The following is a 15,686-nucleotide window of genomic DNA, read 5'->3' as shown; positions in this document are numbered from 1 at the left end:
GTGTGGTAAGTATATCCCCCCTATTACCAAGGTAATCACTATTGGAATAAAAATCCTATGTGAGAAACACGGTAATAGTTTCATTAGTATAGCTCCGTGTCTGGCATGAAATAGTAGTTCTCTATATAGAGGCAGTAATATCATTCCAAATAGGTCCTCGATATTAATAGGAGGTCTGAAATCCGCTTCCTGATATCGCTGGGATTATGTGAAAATATCCTACCTAACGGTAAACTGGGAACGATTCAGGGAGGGAAAGAAGGAGTAGTGAGGCGGAACGCCAACGTGCATTTCGCTTATAAAGCTTTGTCAGGGCAAAGTAACAAATGGAACTGACAGGTCTTATATAGTCAAAAAGGGGCGTATCAAGTGACTACATACTTTGTCAGAACAATCACAATAGGGGCCCACATTAGAGGTGGGCGGATAAACCGATATAATCTAACAATATGCATATCAGCTGACGACATTCTTAGTCAATCCAATCACAAAACCTAGTGTCGTCAATAGTAGGCTGTTTCCTATCACCATTCCCCTCTGTTTCTTTACTTACCATATTTGACCTTCTTTCTTCTATTTCTTCTGTCTTACCAATTCAGTGGTGCCTGGGACGCAGCATCCTCTCTGCTGTCACTGGCACGAGCGTGATGACGTCAGGCCCTGAGCTGCAAGCAGAAAGCCGGGTTTAAACTACCATAATAACGGTAAAAGTCTTAGCGCGGCGGTACTTCGGGGGAATTAAATTTCCCCCTATGTCTTAAAATAACTTGTAACAGTGAGGAATCACAAACCACAAATGTTGTTACATTAACCTGGAAACTTGTAACAAATTCAACTTTAATTGATTAGTGTGGACCCCCTGAGAGTACCCTCACAACAGAGACTTTTATTTCTCCTTTTTAACAGACACAGCTAAGTAATCCATTGAGCCTGTGCTCTTAGCCAATCAATAGGGGGAATTCAATTTGCTGTAATGTTCCTCAGAACATCGCGGCTGTGCATTTTTACCGTTTCTACGGTAAAATCTCCGCACATTTTTCCTCGAAAATGAGTGGGGATTTCTGTAAAATCCCGCAACCACGATGTTCCTCAGAACATTACGGCTAATTGAATTATCCAATAATACTTCATTCACACTGCCGCCCCTGCAATATCCCGGGTTTTTGAACCCGGGATATTGCCATGTCACAGAGCATCCCATCTCATCAGACCCCATTCACACTGTACTTTAGACCCCGGCAATTCCCGGGTCGACCCTGTTCAGACTGAATCCGGGTCTGCCCTGGAAATAAGTGTCAGTCATCCCAAGAGGAGTTTTGATTGGCTGACAAAGATGAGGTAATTTAAAGGGGGCTTTTTTTTTTTTGCACACAAAGATCAGGCTAACATGGTTGGTAACTCGAATTGCTTTAATCATGGTCGACAAGTTACTATTGTGTAGCCCAGAGTTCCTGGTTAATTGTGTGATTTTGCTGTTTCTTACAGCAAATGAGAGTTTGATGCAGCTGCTTGCACAGTGTCATTTCAGGAGAAAAAAAGCGCACTTTATGGCAAAGAGGGAGAATACTCAACGTCATTATTTGCACATGAGGAGAGCTTTTGTCAGGGCCAGCATTTCCTCCATATTGAGATTCAGTATGGCAACTAACAGAAGAATGTGGGCCAGAGACTGCAGTCACAGAAAAGCTTTGTGGTCTACTGTGGAAGCCAGTGCCGTAACGAGGGTGGTGCGGCCTGTGCCGTCGCCCAGGGCGCAAGGCCAAGGGGGCGCAGCAGCCGTCCGCTACCTGGCTCCATACCTTCAGCCCTTAAGTTCTGCTTAAGGGCTGAAGAGAGAGAGAGACATTTACTTACAAGAGTTTGAAGCTTCAACCCTTAAGTCCCGTAGTGGAACGCATGTGCGTTCCACTGACAGGAATTTCGGCATTTGGAACGCAAGTTTACGTTCCAAATGCGGGACGTACTTAAGGGCTGAAGTTTCAAACTCAAGTAAGTCTCTCTCTCCCTCCCTCCTCCTTCCACTCATTTATATCATACCTGACTGGACACCTCACCTGTGCAGCTAAACTTTGCAGATGTTCCGGTACAATATTTTAGCTATACTGTATACTAGATCCATTATGAAGACATTCATTACTGAATTAATAACTGAAGGTACAACATTAATTATGTGATGCTGTATAGAAGAAACCAGCCACTAATTGATCTTATGTGCCATTGATCATCAACTGGCAAACATCTTTTTGGCTGGCTTAAATTTGTGGATATAACTAATTTTATAGACCCAACTGATACTATAAACTAGTGCATTGTAGTTCATGTAATTTAATATTTTACATAACTTATTTAGTGACTACAAATATGATTTTGGGCTACAGAAATTATTTTGTTTGGTAAGTCTCTCTCTCTCTTTCTTCTCTCTCTCCCCCCCCCCCCCCCCTACATCTACCAGCAATGTTTGTTTGAGAGACTCTCCCCTACATCTACCAGCAATGTTTGTTTGAGAGACAATGATAACATATCACAATTTTTGTCACAATATATTAAACTCACTTAAACCTACACATATTAACTGCATAAAATATTACAATACCTATCGCCATATATATATATATATATATATATATATATATATATATATATATAAATTCTTTCAGTAAAGTGCTAGCCACACCCACATTAGGTTGGTCACACCCACTTGTCAAATGCCACTCCCACTTAGATGGGGGATGCCGGTGCCCTGTTTCGCCCAGGGCACCAAAATTTCTAGTTACGGCACTGGTGGAAGCTTTTGAGGATGAGCAATGGATGGCACACTTTCTCATGTTACATGTGACATTGCAGTATGTGCTATATCTTATCACCCCAACACTTTCTAGACAGACCACAAACTGCAGTAAACCCATTCACCAAGTAGGAGACTAGCGATTGTGTTGTAGTGGTATGCTACCCCTGGCGAATACCGCATAATTTCCTGTTTTTTGGAGTGGGGAAATCCACTCTATTGTATGAATTCACAAAGGCATTGCTGAAAACCCTTTACCATCGCTTCATCTCCTTGCCTCATGGACAGTGTCTAGACGACATCATCATTGGAATCCTGCGACGTGGATATCCACAGTGTGCTGGAGCCATAGACGGGACACACATCCCTATCATTGACCCCACTGACAACCCTGCGGATCACTACAACCACAAAGGCTGACATTCCAGTATTCTACAGGCTGTAGTTGACCACAACTATTGGTAAGCATATTTTTTCATTTTAATGTGACTGTCTTATGATGTATATTGTAAAACAAAGCTAAATATATTTTATTTTCAGTTTCACAGATGCCTTTATTGGCTGGCCTGGACGTTCCCATGACTCCAGAGTTCTGGCCAATTCGGATCTGTACCAGATTGCAGAGGAGAAGCAAGATGGCAGGTTGTTCCCTAGAGAGGTAAATATCAATATATTTTTAATGATGCTTTTCTCAGCAAGCTAATACAATCATGTAATTTGTGCTATTTGTTTACAGTCCCTGTCCATCTGTAGATGTACACCTTTCCAAATACAATTCTAAAATATAGCAGCAGGTGAATTATGTCCTGTAACCAAATATGGCTAGCGTGTATATGTTTTGTTTTTTTTTTTTGGGCAAGTTATTATAGATTGCAAGATCCACAGGTGTAGTGATTTTTGTTAAAGATCCAATATTCTCTGTAAGTACTGCAGGGTATGTGTGCACTATAGAAACAAATGTTAGAAATAAAATTGAGCACACATAGATTCAAGTCCATAAATATTGGGACATCGACACAATTCTCATATTTTGGGCTCTATACACCACCACAATGGATTTGAAATGAAACAAACAAGATGTGCTTTAACTGCAGACTTTCAGCTTTAATTTGAGGATATTTACATCCAAATCAGGTGAACAGTTTAGGAATTACAACGGTTTCTATATGTGCCTCCCACTTTTTAAAGGGCCAAAAGTAATGGGACAAACTAAACAATCCTACATCAAACTTTCACTTTTTAATACTTTGTTGCAAATCCTTTGCAGTCAATTACAGCCTGAAGTCTGGAACGCATAGACATCACCAGACGCTGGGTTTCATCCCTGGTGATGCTCTGCCAGGCCTCTACTGCAAATGTCTTCAGTTCTTGCTTGTTCTTGGGGCATTTTCCCTTCAGTTTTGTCTTCAAGTGAAAAGCATGCTCAATCGGATTCAGGTCAGGTGATTGACTTGGCCATTGCATAACATTCCACTTGTTAGCCTTAAAAAAAACCTCTTTGCTTTGTGGTCTCCCCCCCCTCCGACTCCCTTCCGCCCACCTCATTCCCATATTTCACACTTTCACTACCGTTATATACAATTTGATACTGCATATAAAATTGTAAAAATGGTTGCCTTTCATTATAAGCTTCTATGTACAACATGTTGATTCAATTGTTCTGACTGTTTCTATACGTCTGTACAACAATAACAGTGTTATTCCCTGTATTTGCTTATATGACCAACCAAAATAAAGAATAAAAAAAAACAAAAAAACTCTTTGGTTGCCTTTGCAGTATGCTTCGGGTCATTGTCCATCTGCACTGTGAAGCGCCGTTGTAACGGACTTACCTGATCCCCGCCGATCCGTCCGGATGCCGCACTTCCGGGTTCAGCGGTCACATGACCGCAACCCAGAGGCGGGGATTTTGAATCCCCGTCAGCATAAAAACCTCACTCTGACACTCGCTGAGTGTCAGAGCAACACACCTGTTCCTGGCTCCTGTACTTCGTGGATTGCTGTGTCTTCCAGTCTCCAGTGTCTTCCTGTATGCTGATCTCTGCCTGTTTGACTACCCTGGCTCTCCTATCCCTGTGTACCGACCCGGCTTGCTGACCATTCTTCTGTTCTTGTGACCCGTGTACCGAACCTGGCTTGTTGACTCTGAGTTGCCTTCTGATTCTGCCTGGCTCCATTACTGTGTGTACCGAACCGGCTTGTCTGACTCCGCTACCTCCGCTCCACTCCGCTGTACTACATCTTGGGGCGAACCTGAGGACCGCGACCTGCGACTCCTGGCAGCGAAGCCCACCCCGCCTTGCGGCGGTTCTTGGTGAACACCGGGGAGATCGTTAGACTCCGCACCTCAGGTAAGCCAGCGCTAATCAAGATTAGTAGTAGAAGTATCCAGAATCTGTTACAGTTTGCTCTGACCATGGATGCCGCAGCTAAAGATCTGTTGGAGCATTTAGTGGGAAGGATGGATAAGCAAGAAGCTAACCAAGAGCAACTTTTAAAATTCCTCAATAGTCTATCTACTCGGTTGGATGTTGTCCAGAACACCCTAGTGGCTGGTGGACCACCTGGGCCGGCAGTGGCCCCTGAACCTCAGGCCGTAGCAGCAGTTTCTTCCTCACAGTTACGGTTACCTAACCCACCCAAGTTCGATGGGGACCCCAAGTATTGCAGAGGATTTTCAAATCAATGCTCCATACAATTCGAGCTATTACCAGGGAACTTCCCTTCCGAAAAAACGAAAGTGGCCTATGTGATTTCTTTATTGTCCGGTCAAGCCTTAGCATGGGCTTCCCCCTTATGGGAGAGGGATGATCCCATTCTACATAACTTCAGCGTCTTTTTGTCCACTTTCAAGAAAACATTTGATGAGCCAGGAAGGGTGTCCAATGCCGCTTCCGGCTGATTACGTCTCCGCCAGGGAAACCAGTCTGTGGGACAGTATGCGGTCCACTTCAGAACTATGGCCTCTGAACTTCGCTGGAACGATGAGGCCCTAGTAGCTACGTTCTGGCAGGGCCTTTCAGACCGGATCAAAGACGAGCTGGTATCTCAGGAACTTCCTACGTCTTTGGATGATATTATCTCTCTCTGTGTCAAGGTTGATTTGCGTTTCAAGGAACGTAATTCAGAGAAGGAACAGTCTCGGCGTAGTATGATTCGCTTGGCCCCCAACTTCCAAACCCCTGTTCTTCCTCCAGAAGAGCCTATGCAACTGGGGAGGACCCGCCTGTCAGCCGAAGAAAGGAAGAGGAGATTTCGGAACAAGTTGTGTTTATATTGTGGAGAGAGCGGCCATCTTCTGAGTTCTTGTTCTTAACGCTCGGGAAACGACAGGGCCTAACGAGTTCAGGAGCTGTATCGTTGGGCCTCTTCTCTCAGTGTCAGTCAGTTCCCAGTAGTAATGATTGCCTGTCTATTCCCATTTCCCTTCAGTTAGGACAAAAGACTTTCCCGCAGTCGGCTCTTCTTGATTCCAGAGCCGCAGGAAATTTCATCTCTGCCGCAGTAGTTAAACAATTCGTTATTCCCACACAAGCTTTGGAACAACCCATCTCTCTGATGGCCATTGATGGGGGAAGAATTCCTGAGGGGTCCATTCTGGTACGCACCATTCCCCTCCTGCTTCAGATAGGAGCGCTTCATCGGGAGAAGATTTATTTTCTAGTAATTCAGAAATCTACCAACCCAGTCATCCTAGGACTTCCATGGCTTCGTCTCCACCCCCCCCCCCCACCTTAGACTGGAAATCAGGTCACATATTGTCCTGGGGACAGTCCTGCTTCTCTCACTGCCTTCAGAAAGTGGTTCCTCCGAATAGTCCCAGACGTTCCCAAGAATTTCCTGTGACTCTTTTGCCTGAACCATACCAAACCTTTTCTGATGTTTTTTGTCAACAAGAGGCCACTAGACTTCCTCCTCACAGAATCTGGGATTGTGGCATTGATCTGATACCTGGTAAACCCATTCCCAGGGGCCGTGTTTACCCCCTTTCCCTCCCGGAGTCTAAGGCTATGGAGGAGTACGTCCAAGAAAATCTAAAAAGGGGCTTCATCCGCAAGTCTGCCTCCCCAGCTGGGGCTGGCTTCTTCGTAAAAAAGAAAGATGGGGGCCTCCGCCCTTGCATTGATTACAGAGGCCTGAATGCCATTACCGTTAAAAATCGGTATCCTCTGCCACTGATTTCCGAATTGTTTGACCGGATTAAGGGTGCCACCATCTTTTCTTAACTTGATCTCAGAGGAGCGTATAACCTCATACGCATTAAGGAGGGGGATGAATGGAAAACTGCGTTCAACACCCGTCAGCCACTTTGAATACCTGGTCATGCCCTTCGGGTTATGCAATGCCCCGGCCATCTTTCAGGGCTTTATGAATGAGCTTTTTCAAGACCTCTTGTATCAATCCGTAGTCATCTACTTGGACGACATTCTCATCTTTTCTCAAGATCTAGTATCTCATCGCAGTCATGTACTGGAGGTCCTCTCTCGTATCCAGGAAAATCATCTATTTTGCAAATTAGCAAAATGCACCTTCGAGCAGAAACAAATTCCCTTCCTGGGATATATTATTTCTGGCACCGGTCTACAGATGGATCCCACGAAATTGAAAGCCATACTTGACTGGCCCCAACCTTCGGGTCTTAAGGCCACCCAACGCTTCCTAGGATTCTCCAACTATTATCGTCAATTTATCAAAGGATACTCTTCTCTCATGGCTCCCATCACGGCATTGACCCGTAAATCTGCTGATGCTAGTATTTGGTCCACTGAAGCTATCCAGGCCTTTATATTATTAAAGTCTCTTTTTTCATCGGCACCCATTCTTCAACAGCCGGATTGTTCACGTCCATTTGTCCTGGAGGTAGATGCCTCTTCCGTTGGCACTGGAGCCGTACTGTCACAGCGTAGCCCTTCTGGAAAACTTCATACCTGCGGATTCTTTTCCCGTCGCTTGTTACCTGCTGAGAGGAATTATGGAATTGGCGACAAAGAGCTCCTGGCCATCAAGCTGGCTCTCTCCGAATGGAGACATCTACTAGAAGGGGCGCAATTTCCTATCACCATATATACCGACCATAAGAATTTGCTTTACTTACGCACTGCTCGATGTCTAAACCCTCGCCAAGCAAGGTGGTCCTTATTCTTCTCACGCTTTGATTTCAACATCACTTTTCACTCTGGATCCAAGAATACGAAGGCAGACGCCTTATCTCGCTCTTTTGATCCAGCCGACATGGAATCCTTGGAAGACAATAAATTCATTGTAGATCCCTGTCAAGTATTGGCAACTACACACCTGAACAAGGATTGTCCTCCGGGCAAAACATTCATCTTGCCACGTTTACGCACTCGGCTCCTTAACTGGGCTCATCACTCTCTCTTCTCTGGGCATGCCGGCATCCGCAAGACCTGGGACTTGTCCCGAAGTTACTGGTGGCCTTCTTTGCTGGACGATGTGAAGAGATTTGTTTCTGCTTGTTCTAAATGTGCTCAACACAAGACCTCTAGACAATCCACCAAGAACTGTATAGCACCCTGAACTTTACGAGAATCTAGGATAGTTTTAATCTTGTATTCGACTTGATCCCGATCCACAACAGGAGGAGGAGTTCTGGATGAGGTGGAGAATCTGTTGGTTACCATCGGTTTTAACAAGGAGACATGAAAGACATTGGGTATGCGTAAAGAGGGAGGCAGACTCAATCTAAAGGCTACGGGAGTAATAATCTCAGAAATAGCGAATGGGCCAATGAACTTGGGAGCAAATTTTTTACTAGGAACCTTTAAACGAATATTCTGGGTGGATAGCCATACCCTGTCACCGACTGAAAAACTTGGGGTCATTCTCCTCCTTTTATCGTAGAATTTTTTGGAACGAGTGGTTGCTTTCTTTAAATTTATCTTGGTCTGTTCCCAAATAGCGGAGAAGTTACGAAACAGAGAGTCCACTGCCGGAACTTTAGAAGATGAGATTTGAGAGAAGGTGGGTAGTCTAGGATGGCAGCCATAAAGAACAAAAAAGGGGGAGTTAGAGATGGCCTCATGGAAATGGTTGTTATGGGCAAACTCGGCCCAAGGGAGAAGATCCACCCAGTTATCTTGGTTACTTGAGATAAATATTCTTAGAAACTTCTCCAATTCTTGGTTAGTTCTCTCAGTAGACCCATTGGACTGGGGATGATATGTGGAAGAGAAGTCAAGCTTAATTCCGGACTTATTGCAAAAAGACCGCCAAAATTTTGATATGAATTGTGATCCCCGATCGGACACAATATGTTGAGGACAGCCATGGAGGCGAAATATTTCTTTAATAAAAATATCGGCTAAGGAGGAGGAAGAAGGAAGGCCTTTAAGAGCAATAAAGTGAGCTGTTTTAGAGCAGCGATCCGTGACCACTAGCACCGCAGTACAGGATTTGGAAGGAGGAAGGTCCGTGATAAAATCCATGGAGATCTGTGACCACGGGTAATCAGGAATGGGTAATGGGAGCAACCATCCATAAGGCTGCTCATGGGTAAGAGCCATTGATCTGCATGCTCCCCGTCTACTTAAATCCTTCCATAAAAAATTTCCTTTGAAACCCTATTAGGTGTTCGGAGTCCACCTTTATGGCAGGGGGTACTGTAACGGACTTACCTGATCCCCGCCGCTCCGTCCGGATGCCGCACTTCCGGGTTCGGCGGTCACATGACCGCAACCTAGAGGCGGGGATTTTGAATCCCCGTCAGCATAAAAACCTCACTCTGACAGGTAAGCCAGCGCTAATCAAGATTAGTAGTAGAAGTATCCAGAATCTGTTACAGCCGTCCAGTGAGTTCTGAAGCATTTGACTGAAAATGAGCAGATAATATTGCCCAAAACACTTCAGAATTCATCCTGCTGCTTTTGTCAGTAGTCACATCATCAATAAATACAAGGGAACCAGTTCCATTGGCAGCCATACATGCCCACGCCATGACACTACCACCACCATGCTTCACTGATGAGGTGGTATGTTTTGGATTATGAGCAGTTCCTTTCCTTCTCCACACTCTTCTCTTCCCATAACTCTGGTACAAGTTGATCTTTGTCTCATCTGTCCACATGTTATGCACGTTTTGTCGCTATCCAATAACGATTGTCGAATCTCGATTTGTGTTTCCAACGCACAAATATTTATTCTCAAAAAGTAGCAGAATAATTCAAGCAAAATAATAATAAGTACAGCCGTTACTTATCGCAGGCGCTCTGGATCCAGTGAACAGTCATTCAGGTCTGAAGTCTGTGGTCAAGATGACTAAACACTACATGAAAAGCTACTGCTTATATGCAAACAGAAATACAGTAAAACAATGCAGATGGTGTGGCTTGCTTCTATTGGTCCAGGCATCAGGAAGGTCCAGGGGGTTGCAGATCATAGGCTAGTTCAAACTAAAGAATCCAAAGGTGGGGATCATCTCTCCAGGGGATGTGCTCCTTTCTTCCCGCCAAGACTCCAGTTACAACTAGTCCATTAGCATTTTATAGTCAGCATCATATTAAAAGGTTTATTCCCTAACATCAATAACTAGAGTATGCAATGTGCGATCTCTTCGCCGAATGCACCGGACAGCTGCTGATGTAAAGGGGATTAATATGGTACCACACATGACACATTTCCTTTAACCTGTACCATATGTATTACTAATATGCCTATAACTTATAATATTACACTTAAACACTACTATATTCTGACATAAATAACTATGTGTTGCGACTATCATTAATGTGTGCTATTTACAAGGATGTGTGAAGGTGCGAATATGTGTAAATGCGTATAAACAGCTATTGCCACGTGTTACGGCTGCGTACGCCCTTCCACGCCGTAGCGTGCAATACGCATCTTTTCAGACAAAGACAACCAAGTTTGCTCGATATTAATTGAAATGACTTTATCCAATTTGCTGACTTTGACACATAGGATGTTGTTCCAGAACTGTAATGGCTTTTTTAGATGTTGTTTGCCAAACTCTAATCTGGTCTTCCTGTTTTTGTGGCTCACAAATGGTTTACATCTTGTGGTGAACCCTCTGTATTCACTCTTGCGAAGTCTTCTCTTGATTGTTGACTTTGACACATATACAGCTACCTCCTGGAGAGTGTTCTTGATTTGCCCAACTTTTGTGAAGGGGTTTTTCTTCACCAGGGAAAAAATTCTTCTGTCATCCACCACAGTTGTTTTCCGTGGTCTTCCGGGTCTTTTGGTGTTGCTGAGCTCTCCGGTGCGTTCTTTCTTTTCAAGAATGTTCCAAACAGTTGATTTGGCCACACCTAGGGGTAAATGTATCATAATCCGGTTTGTACAAGTCGCTGGTAATCGGCGAGTTGACAGCTAAAATTGAAAGCGGCGCTGCCTTGTAAAGGGAAACTTGCCTTTACAAGGAAGCGCCGGTTTCAATTTTATCTGTCAACGCGCCGATTTCCGGCAACTTGTCAAACCGGAGTATGATACATTTACCCCCTAATGTTTTTGCTATATCTCTGGTGGGTTTGATTTGATTTTTCAGCCTAAAGATGGCTTGCTTCACTGATAGTGACAGCTCTTTGGATCTCATATTGAGAGTCGACAGCAACAGATTCCAAATGCAAATGTCACACCTAGAATCAACTCCAGACCTTTTACCTGCTTAATTGATAATGAAATAACGAGGGAATAGCCCACACATGTCCATGAAATAGCTTTTGAGTCGATTGTCCCATTACTTTTGGTCCCTTAAAAAGTGGGAGGCACATATAGAAACCGTTGTAATTCCTACACTGTTCACCTGATTTGGATGTGAATTCCCTTAAATTAAAGCTGAAAATCTGCAGTTAAAGTACATCTTGTTTGTTTCATTTCAAATCCATTTTGGTGGTGTATAGAGCCCAAAATATGAGAATTGTGTCGATGTCCCAATATTTATGGACTTGACTGCATATACAGCTGTGCATGACATCGAATATTTCAGACAGGCACATGAACGTACTTGCATCAGCACTACTATAAATTGAATCTTTTGTATTGCTTTAGAGAAATCCAAGACCTTTAATGGGTTGGAGATCCCAGTACACATCATCGGCGATGCAGCTTACCCATTGCGGCGATGGTTGATGAAGGGCTTCACCTAGCACCATCAACTTTCTGCTGAACAAATTCACTTCACCCATACTCTCAGCTCTGCTCAGATGGTGGTAGAAAATGCCTTTGGACGACTGAAAGGACATTGGTGGTGTTTATTGAAGAGAAATTACATTGATACCAAGCTTTTGCCTCATGTAGTTGCTGCTTGCTGTATTTTACATAATATTTGTGAAATACAGAAAGAGCAGTTTCTACCTGAGTGAAACTTACATGAGGCTGAACTATCTGAGCTTTCTCTAGATTGAACGACATGTGAGGGCAAGTGTGCCAATACCTGTGCAGAAGTCATTCGCACCACCATCACCACCAATCTATCATCACTAATGGAATAGAGTAGACAAAGGGTAAGCAGAACAACATATTTTTATTAAATCTTTCAAAGATTTTTTTTGTAGGTAACATATGCCAACAAAACTACTCCCAGGTAAACTATTGTCCCAGCACTTCATATGCAAACATTGTAAACATAGGTAACATTGTAACAAAAAATGCCACATAAACAGGCAAACATTAAAACTTTAAAATATACAGTGCCATTACCTATAACTGATGGTAAATGGGGGTCCTCAGGGTTATGTGGAGCTGCCGGGTACTCAGGGTTGTGTTGAGGAATTTGTTGCGGATGATATGGGGTTTTTAGTGTTGTGCCTGAGTTTGGGGGGAAAAATTGTTGCCCTCTGTTGTATAAGGGGTAAGTCCCATCTAGGTTGTATGGAGAGTGTGGTGAAGGTTGTGGAGGTCCTTGCACTCTTGGAAATAGGCGATCAAGGAAAGCCATTTGAGATTCTCTATTTTCCCTGTAAATCCGCTCATGCATACCCATTATTTGCTTAAGGAAACAGTTCTGCAGCTCGCGCATGTGCGTTTTCTTGTGCACGTTCGTTTTCTTGTGCCTTCATATCCATTTCCTTGAGCTGTTCAACCATTACTGTGGTCATGACTTTTGTAGCTTGTTCCATCTTTGTGAGTCTTTTCTTCAGTTGAGGAACATTCTAAACTAGAAATGGGAAAACACATTAGGGCCACTGAGGAAGAATGAATGTTGCTGCAAAATAAAATAATAGTGTTGTAAGCGGTTATGTGCTTGAGGCCTCCTCCCTCCTGCACACTAGTTTCATGCTGCAGCACGGTGGCCTAGTGGTTAGCACTTCTGCCTCACAGCACTGGGGTCATAAGTTCAATTCCAGACCATGGCCTTATCTGTGTGGAGTTTGTATGTTCTCCCCGTGTTTGCGTGGATTTCCTCCGGGTGCTCTGGTTTCCTCCCACACTCCAAAAACATACTAGTAGGTTAATTGGCTGCTATAAAAAAAAACAAAAAAACAATTGACCCTAGTCTCTCTCTGTCTGTCTGTGTGTGTGTATGTTAGGGAATTTAGACTGTAAGCTCCAATGGGGCAGGGACTGATGTGAATGAGTTCTCTGTACAGCGCTGCGGAATCAGTGGCGCTATATAAATAAATGTTGATGATGGTGATGATGATGATGCTGCAACATATAGGTGTTGATGTTTTAATATGTATTTACATTTAGTTTTTTAATGTTAAACTCTCATTTATTTATTAATCTAGTTTTTTAATGTTAAAGTTAATAAAACTTACTGTTGGACCCTAATGGCTGGGTCTCCGTCACTGGCGAAGGTTGTCTCACTGGCAATAATTGTGTTGCTAGGGAAGATGCTGTCACTGGTGAAGGTTGTGTCTTCGCAAATTCGTCTGCAGACGTATTCATGATGTCTTTGTTCACAGTACAAGAGTCCAATTCAGCATTTTCTTGCTGAGAATCATCACTAATCAGCAGCGAGGGCACGATTGATTGACTGCTTTTAGGTGTTGGACTGTAAGCATCAGGGCAGCTTGAGGAGGATAGTGCAATCGGATTAGCCAGGGCAGTGTTGCCGAACACAATGTTACAGTGCTCATAAAATGGCCATTCCATACAGGCAGCACCACTCTTTCTGCAGTTGTGGTCATGTACTTTTGAATATTGCTTTCTTAGTGCCTTCAACTTGTTCACTACCTGCTGATGGCTGCGCTTGATCCCCCGGCTAGTCAATATTTTAGCAATATTGAAACACACTGGCATTCTTTACAGTTCGTTATTTGCTTCTGGATCTCCTTCTCTCCTCTGATAGAAAGCAGTTCCTGAACTCCCTCATCTTGCCAATGTGCCATACTTTCTCCTTCTCCTCTGCAGCATTTAAATGATGTCATGTCCCAGTGTCCCTAATCACCCCAATCAGCTCCTTTCTGTGAGACCCGGGTTGAAAAATCTGGGTCGCACTGTTCAGACTCCAGGCTATCCGGGACTGACCAAGGAATAGCCCTGCAAAAGTCCCAGGTCTAAATCCCAGGTCATCAGACCCAGGTAGATGCAGGGACCCTTGTGGACACTGAGCCACAACCCAGGTCATTGGGGCGAGCGCCTGCAATATCCCGTGTTTTTAGGGCAGTGTGAATGTGGTAGAAGTCTGAATTCACATATATGCTTTTAATCTGGTTTCCTTGCATTTTGAATGAAATATGTTATCAAAAAGAGAGTAAAATATTTTAATATATATTCTAAAATATTTACATTTAGACAATAGTGTGTTGTCCTTCAGCCAAGTAATCCTGTTGTATTTTTCATCACTTGACACTTTCAATTTCATCACTGAAAGATTTAGGAGACCATAAATCCCCTGCCATCTGCACTTTCTCTCATGTTGAACATCAGTTTAGAACTTAAGTGTGCTTGGAGGCCTCCTGCCTTTGTGGACATTAGAGGTCTTTTGTAGAGTTAGAAGTAAGTCTGAAACGAAAGTGCAAAATGTCCTTTTCCATACTGTGCATGCAGGCCCGGCGCTCCCATTAGGCAAGGTTAGGCACTTGCCTAGGGCTCCGGGCTCTGGAGGGCGCCACAGATTAAACATTTCTTTAAAACTGTGTGGTGACCGCTGACCATGCCTTTCACGGCCGCCGCACAGCTTCACATACATCCACAGGGAGGGGGGGAGGGACTATTGCTCACCACCACCGCCGCCTCTCTGCTCCGTCTCCTGCCCTCCACTCACTGACTGACTGTCGGGCGTGATATCATCATCACGGCCCGACAGTGTCAGTGAGTGGAGGGGAGCAGACGGAGCAGAGAGGAGGCAAGTTAGAAGCAGGTAAGAAAAGACGCACATTTTCAAAATCGGTGCCCCCACCCTGCACACTTACACACTATTTTGTAAGTGTGCAGGGTGGGGGCGCCGATTTTGAAAATGTGCCGGGCGGGGGGTGCCGATTTTGTAAATGTGCCTAGGGCGCCACGGACCCTAGCACCGGCTCTGTGTGCATGCGCAATAAAAAGGAGTATGTCTCAGTCTGTATGCTGACTAAAACATATCTCCCAGTTGCACCTCTCTGTGTATAGAGCGTTCCATGAATCGTACTACCTATGTAGATTAGGAAGCAGTAGAGGTCATATTAAATGAAATTTTCGTAACTCAGGAATATTTTATTTCCATTTTTCTATGGTGCACTACAGGTTTGTTTAGAAACTGGGTTTATTCGCACAAGAGAAAGAAGGGATTATCCTCATATTATACGTTACCTTTATGTATAATTTCATTATATTATTATGTATATTACGTTTCTCAGTTTTGTTACTTGTTATGATTAGAGAGGGTGCTCTGTAGATATTAGCTAGACGCTAATGATCAAACTAAAAGACCAGAATATTGTACACAACAGGCACTCCTAATCCACTAGTATATACTATAATTATTCAAATGCTAACT

Source organism: Mixophyes fleayi, chromosome 2 (assembly GCF_038048845.1).
Source record: "Mixophyes fleayi isolate aMixFle1 chromosome 2, aMixFle1.hap1, whole genome shotgun sequence".
NCBI lineage: Eukaryota > Metazoa > Chordata > Amphibia > Anura > Limnodynastidae > Mixophyes > Mixophyes fleayi.
Note: the sequence above shows the minus strand (reverse complement) of the source record.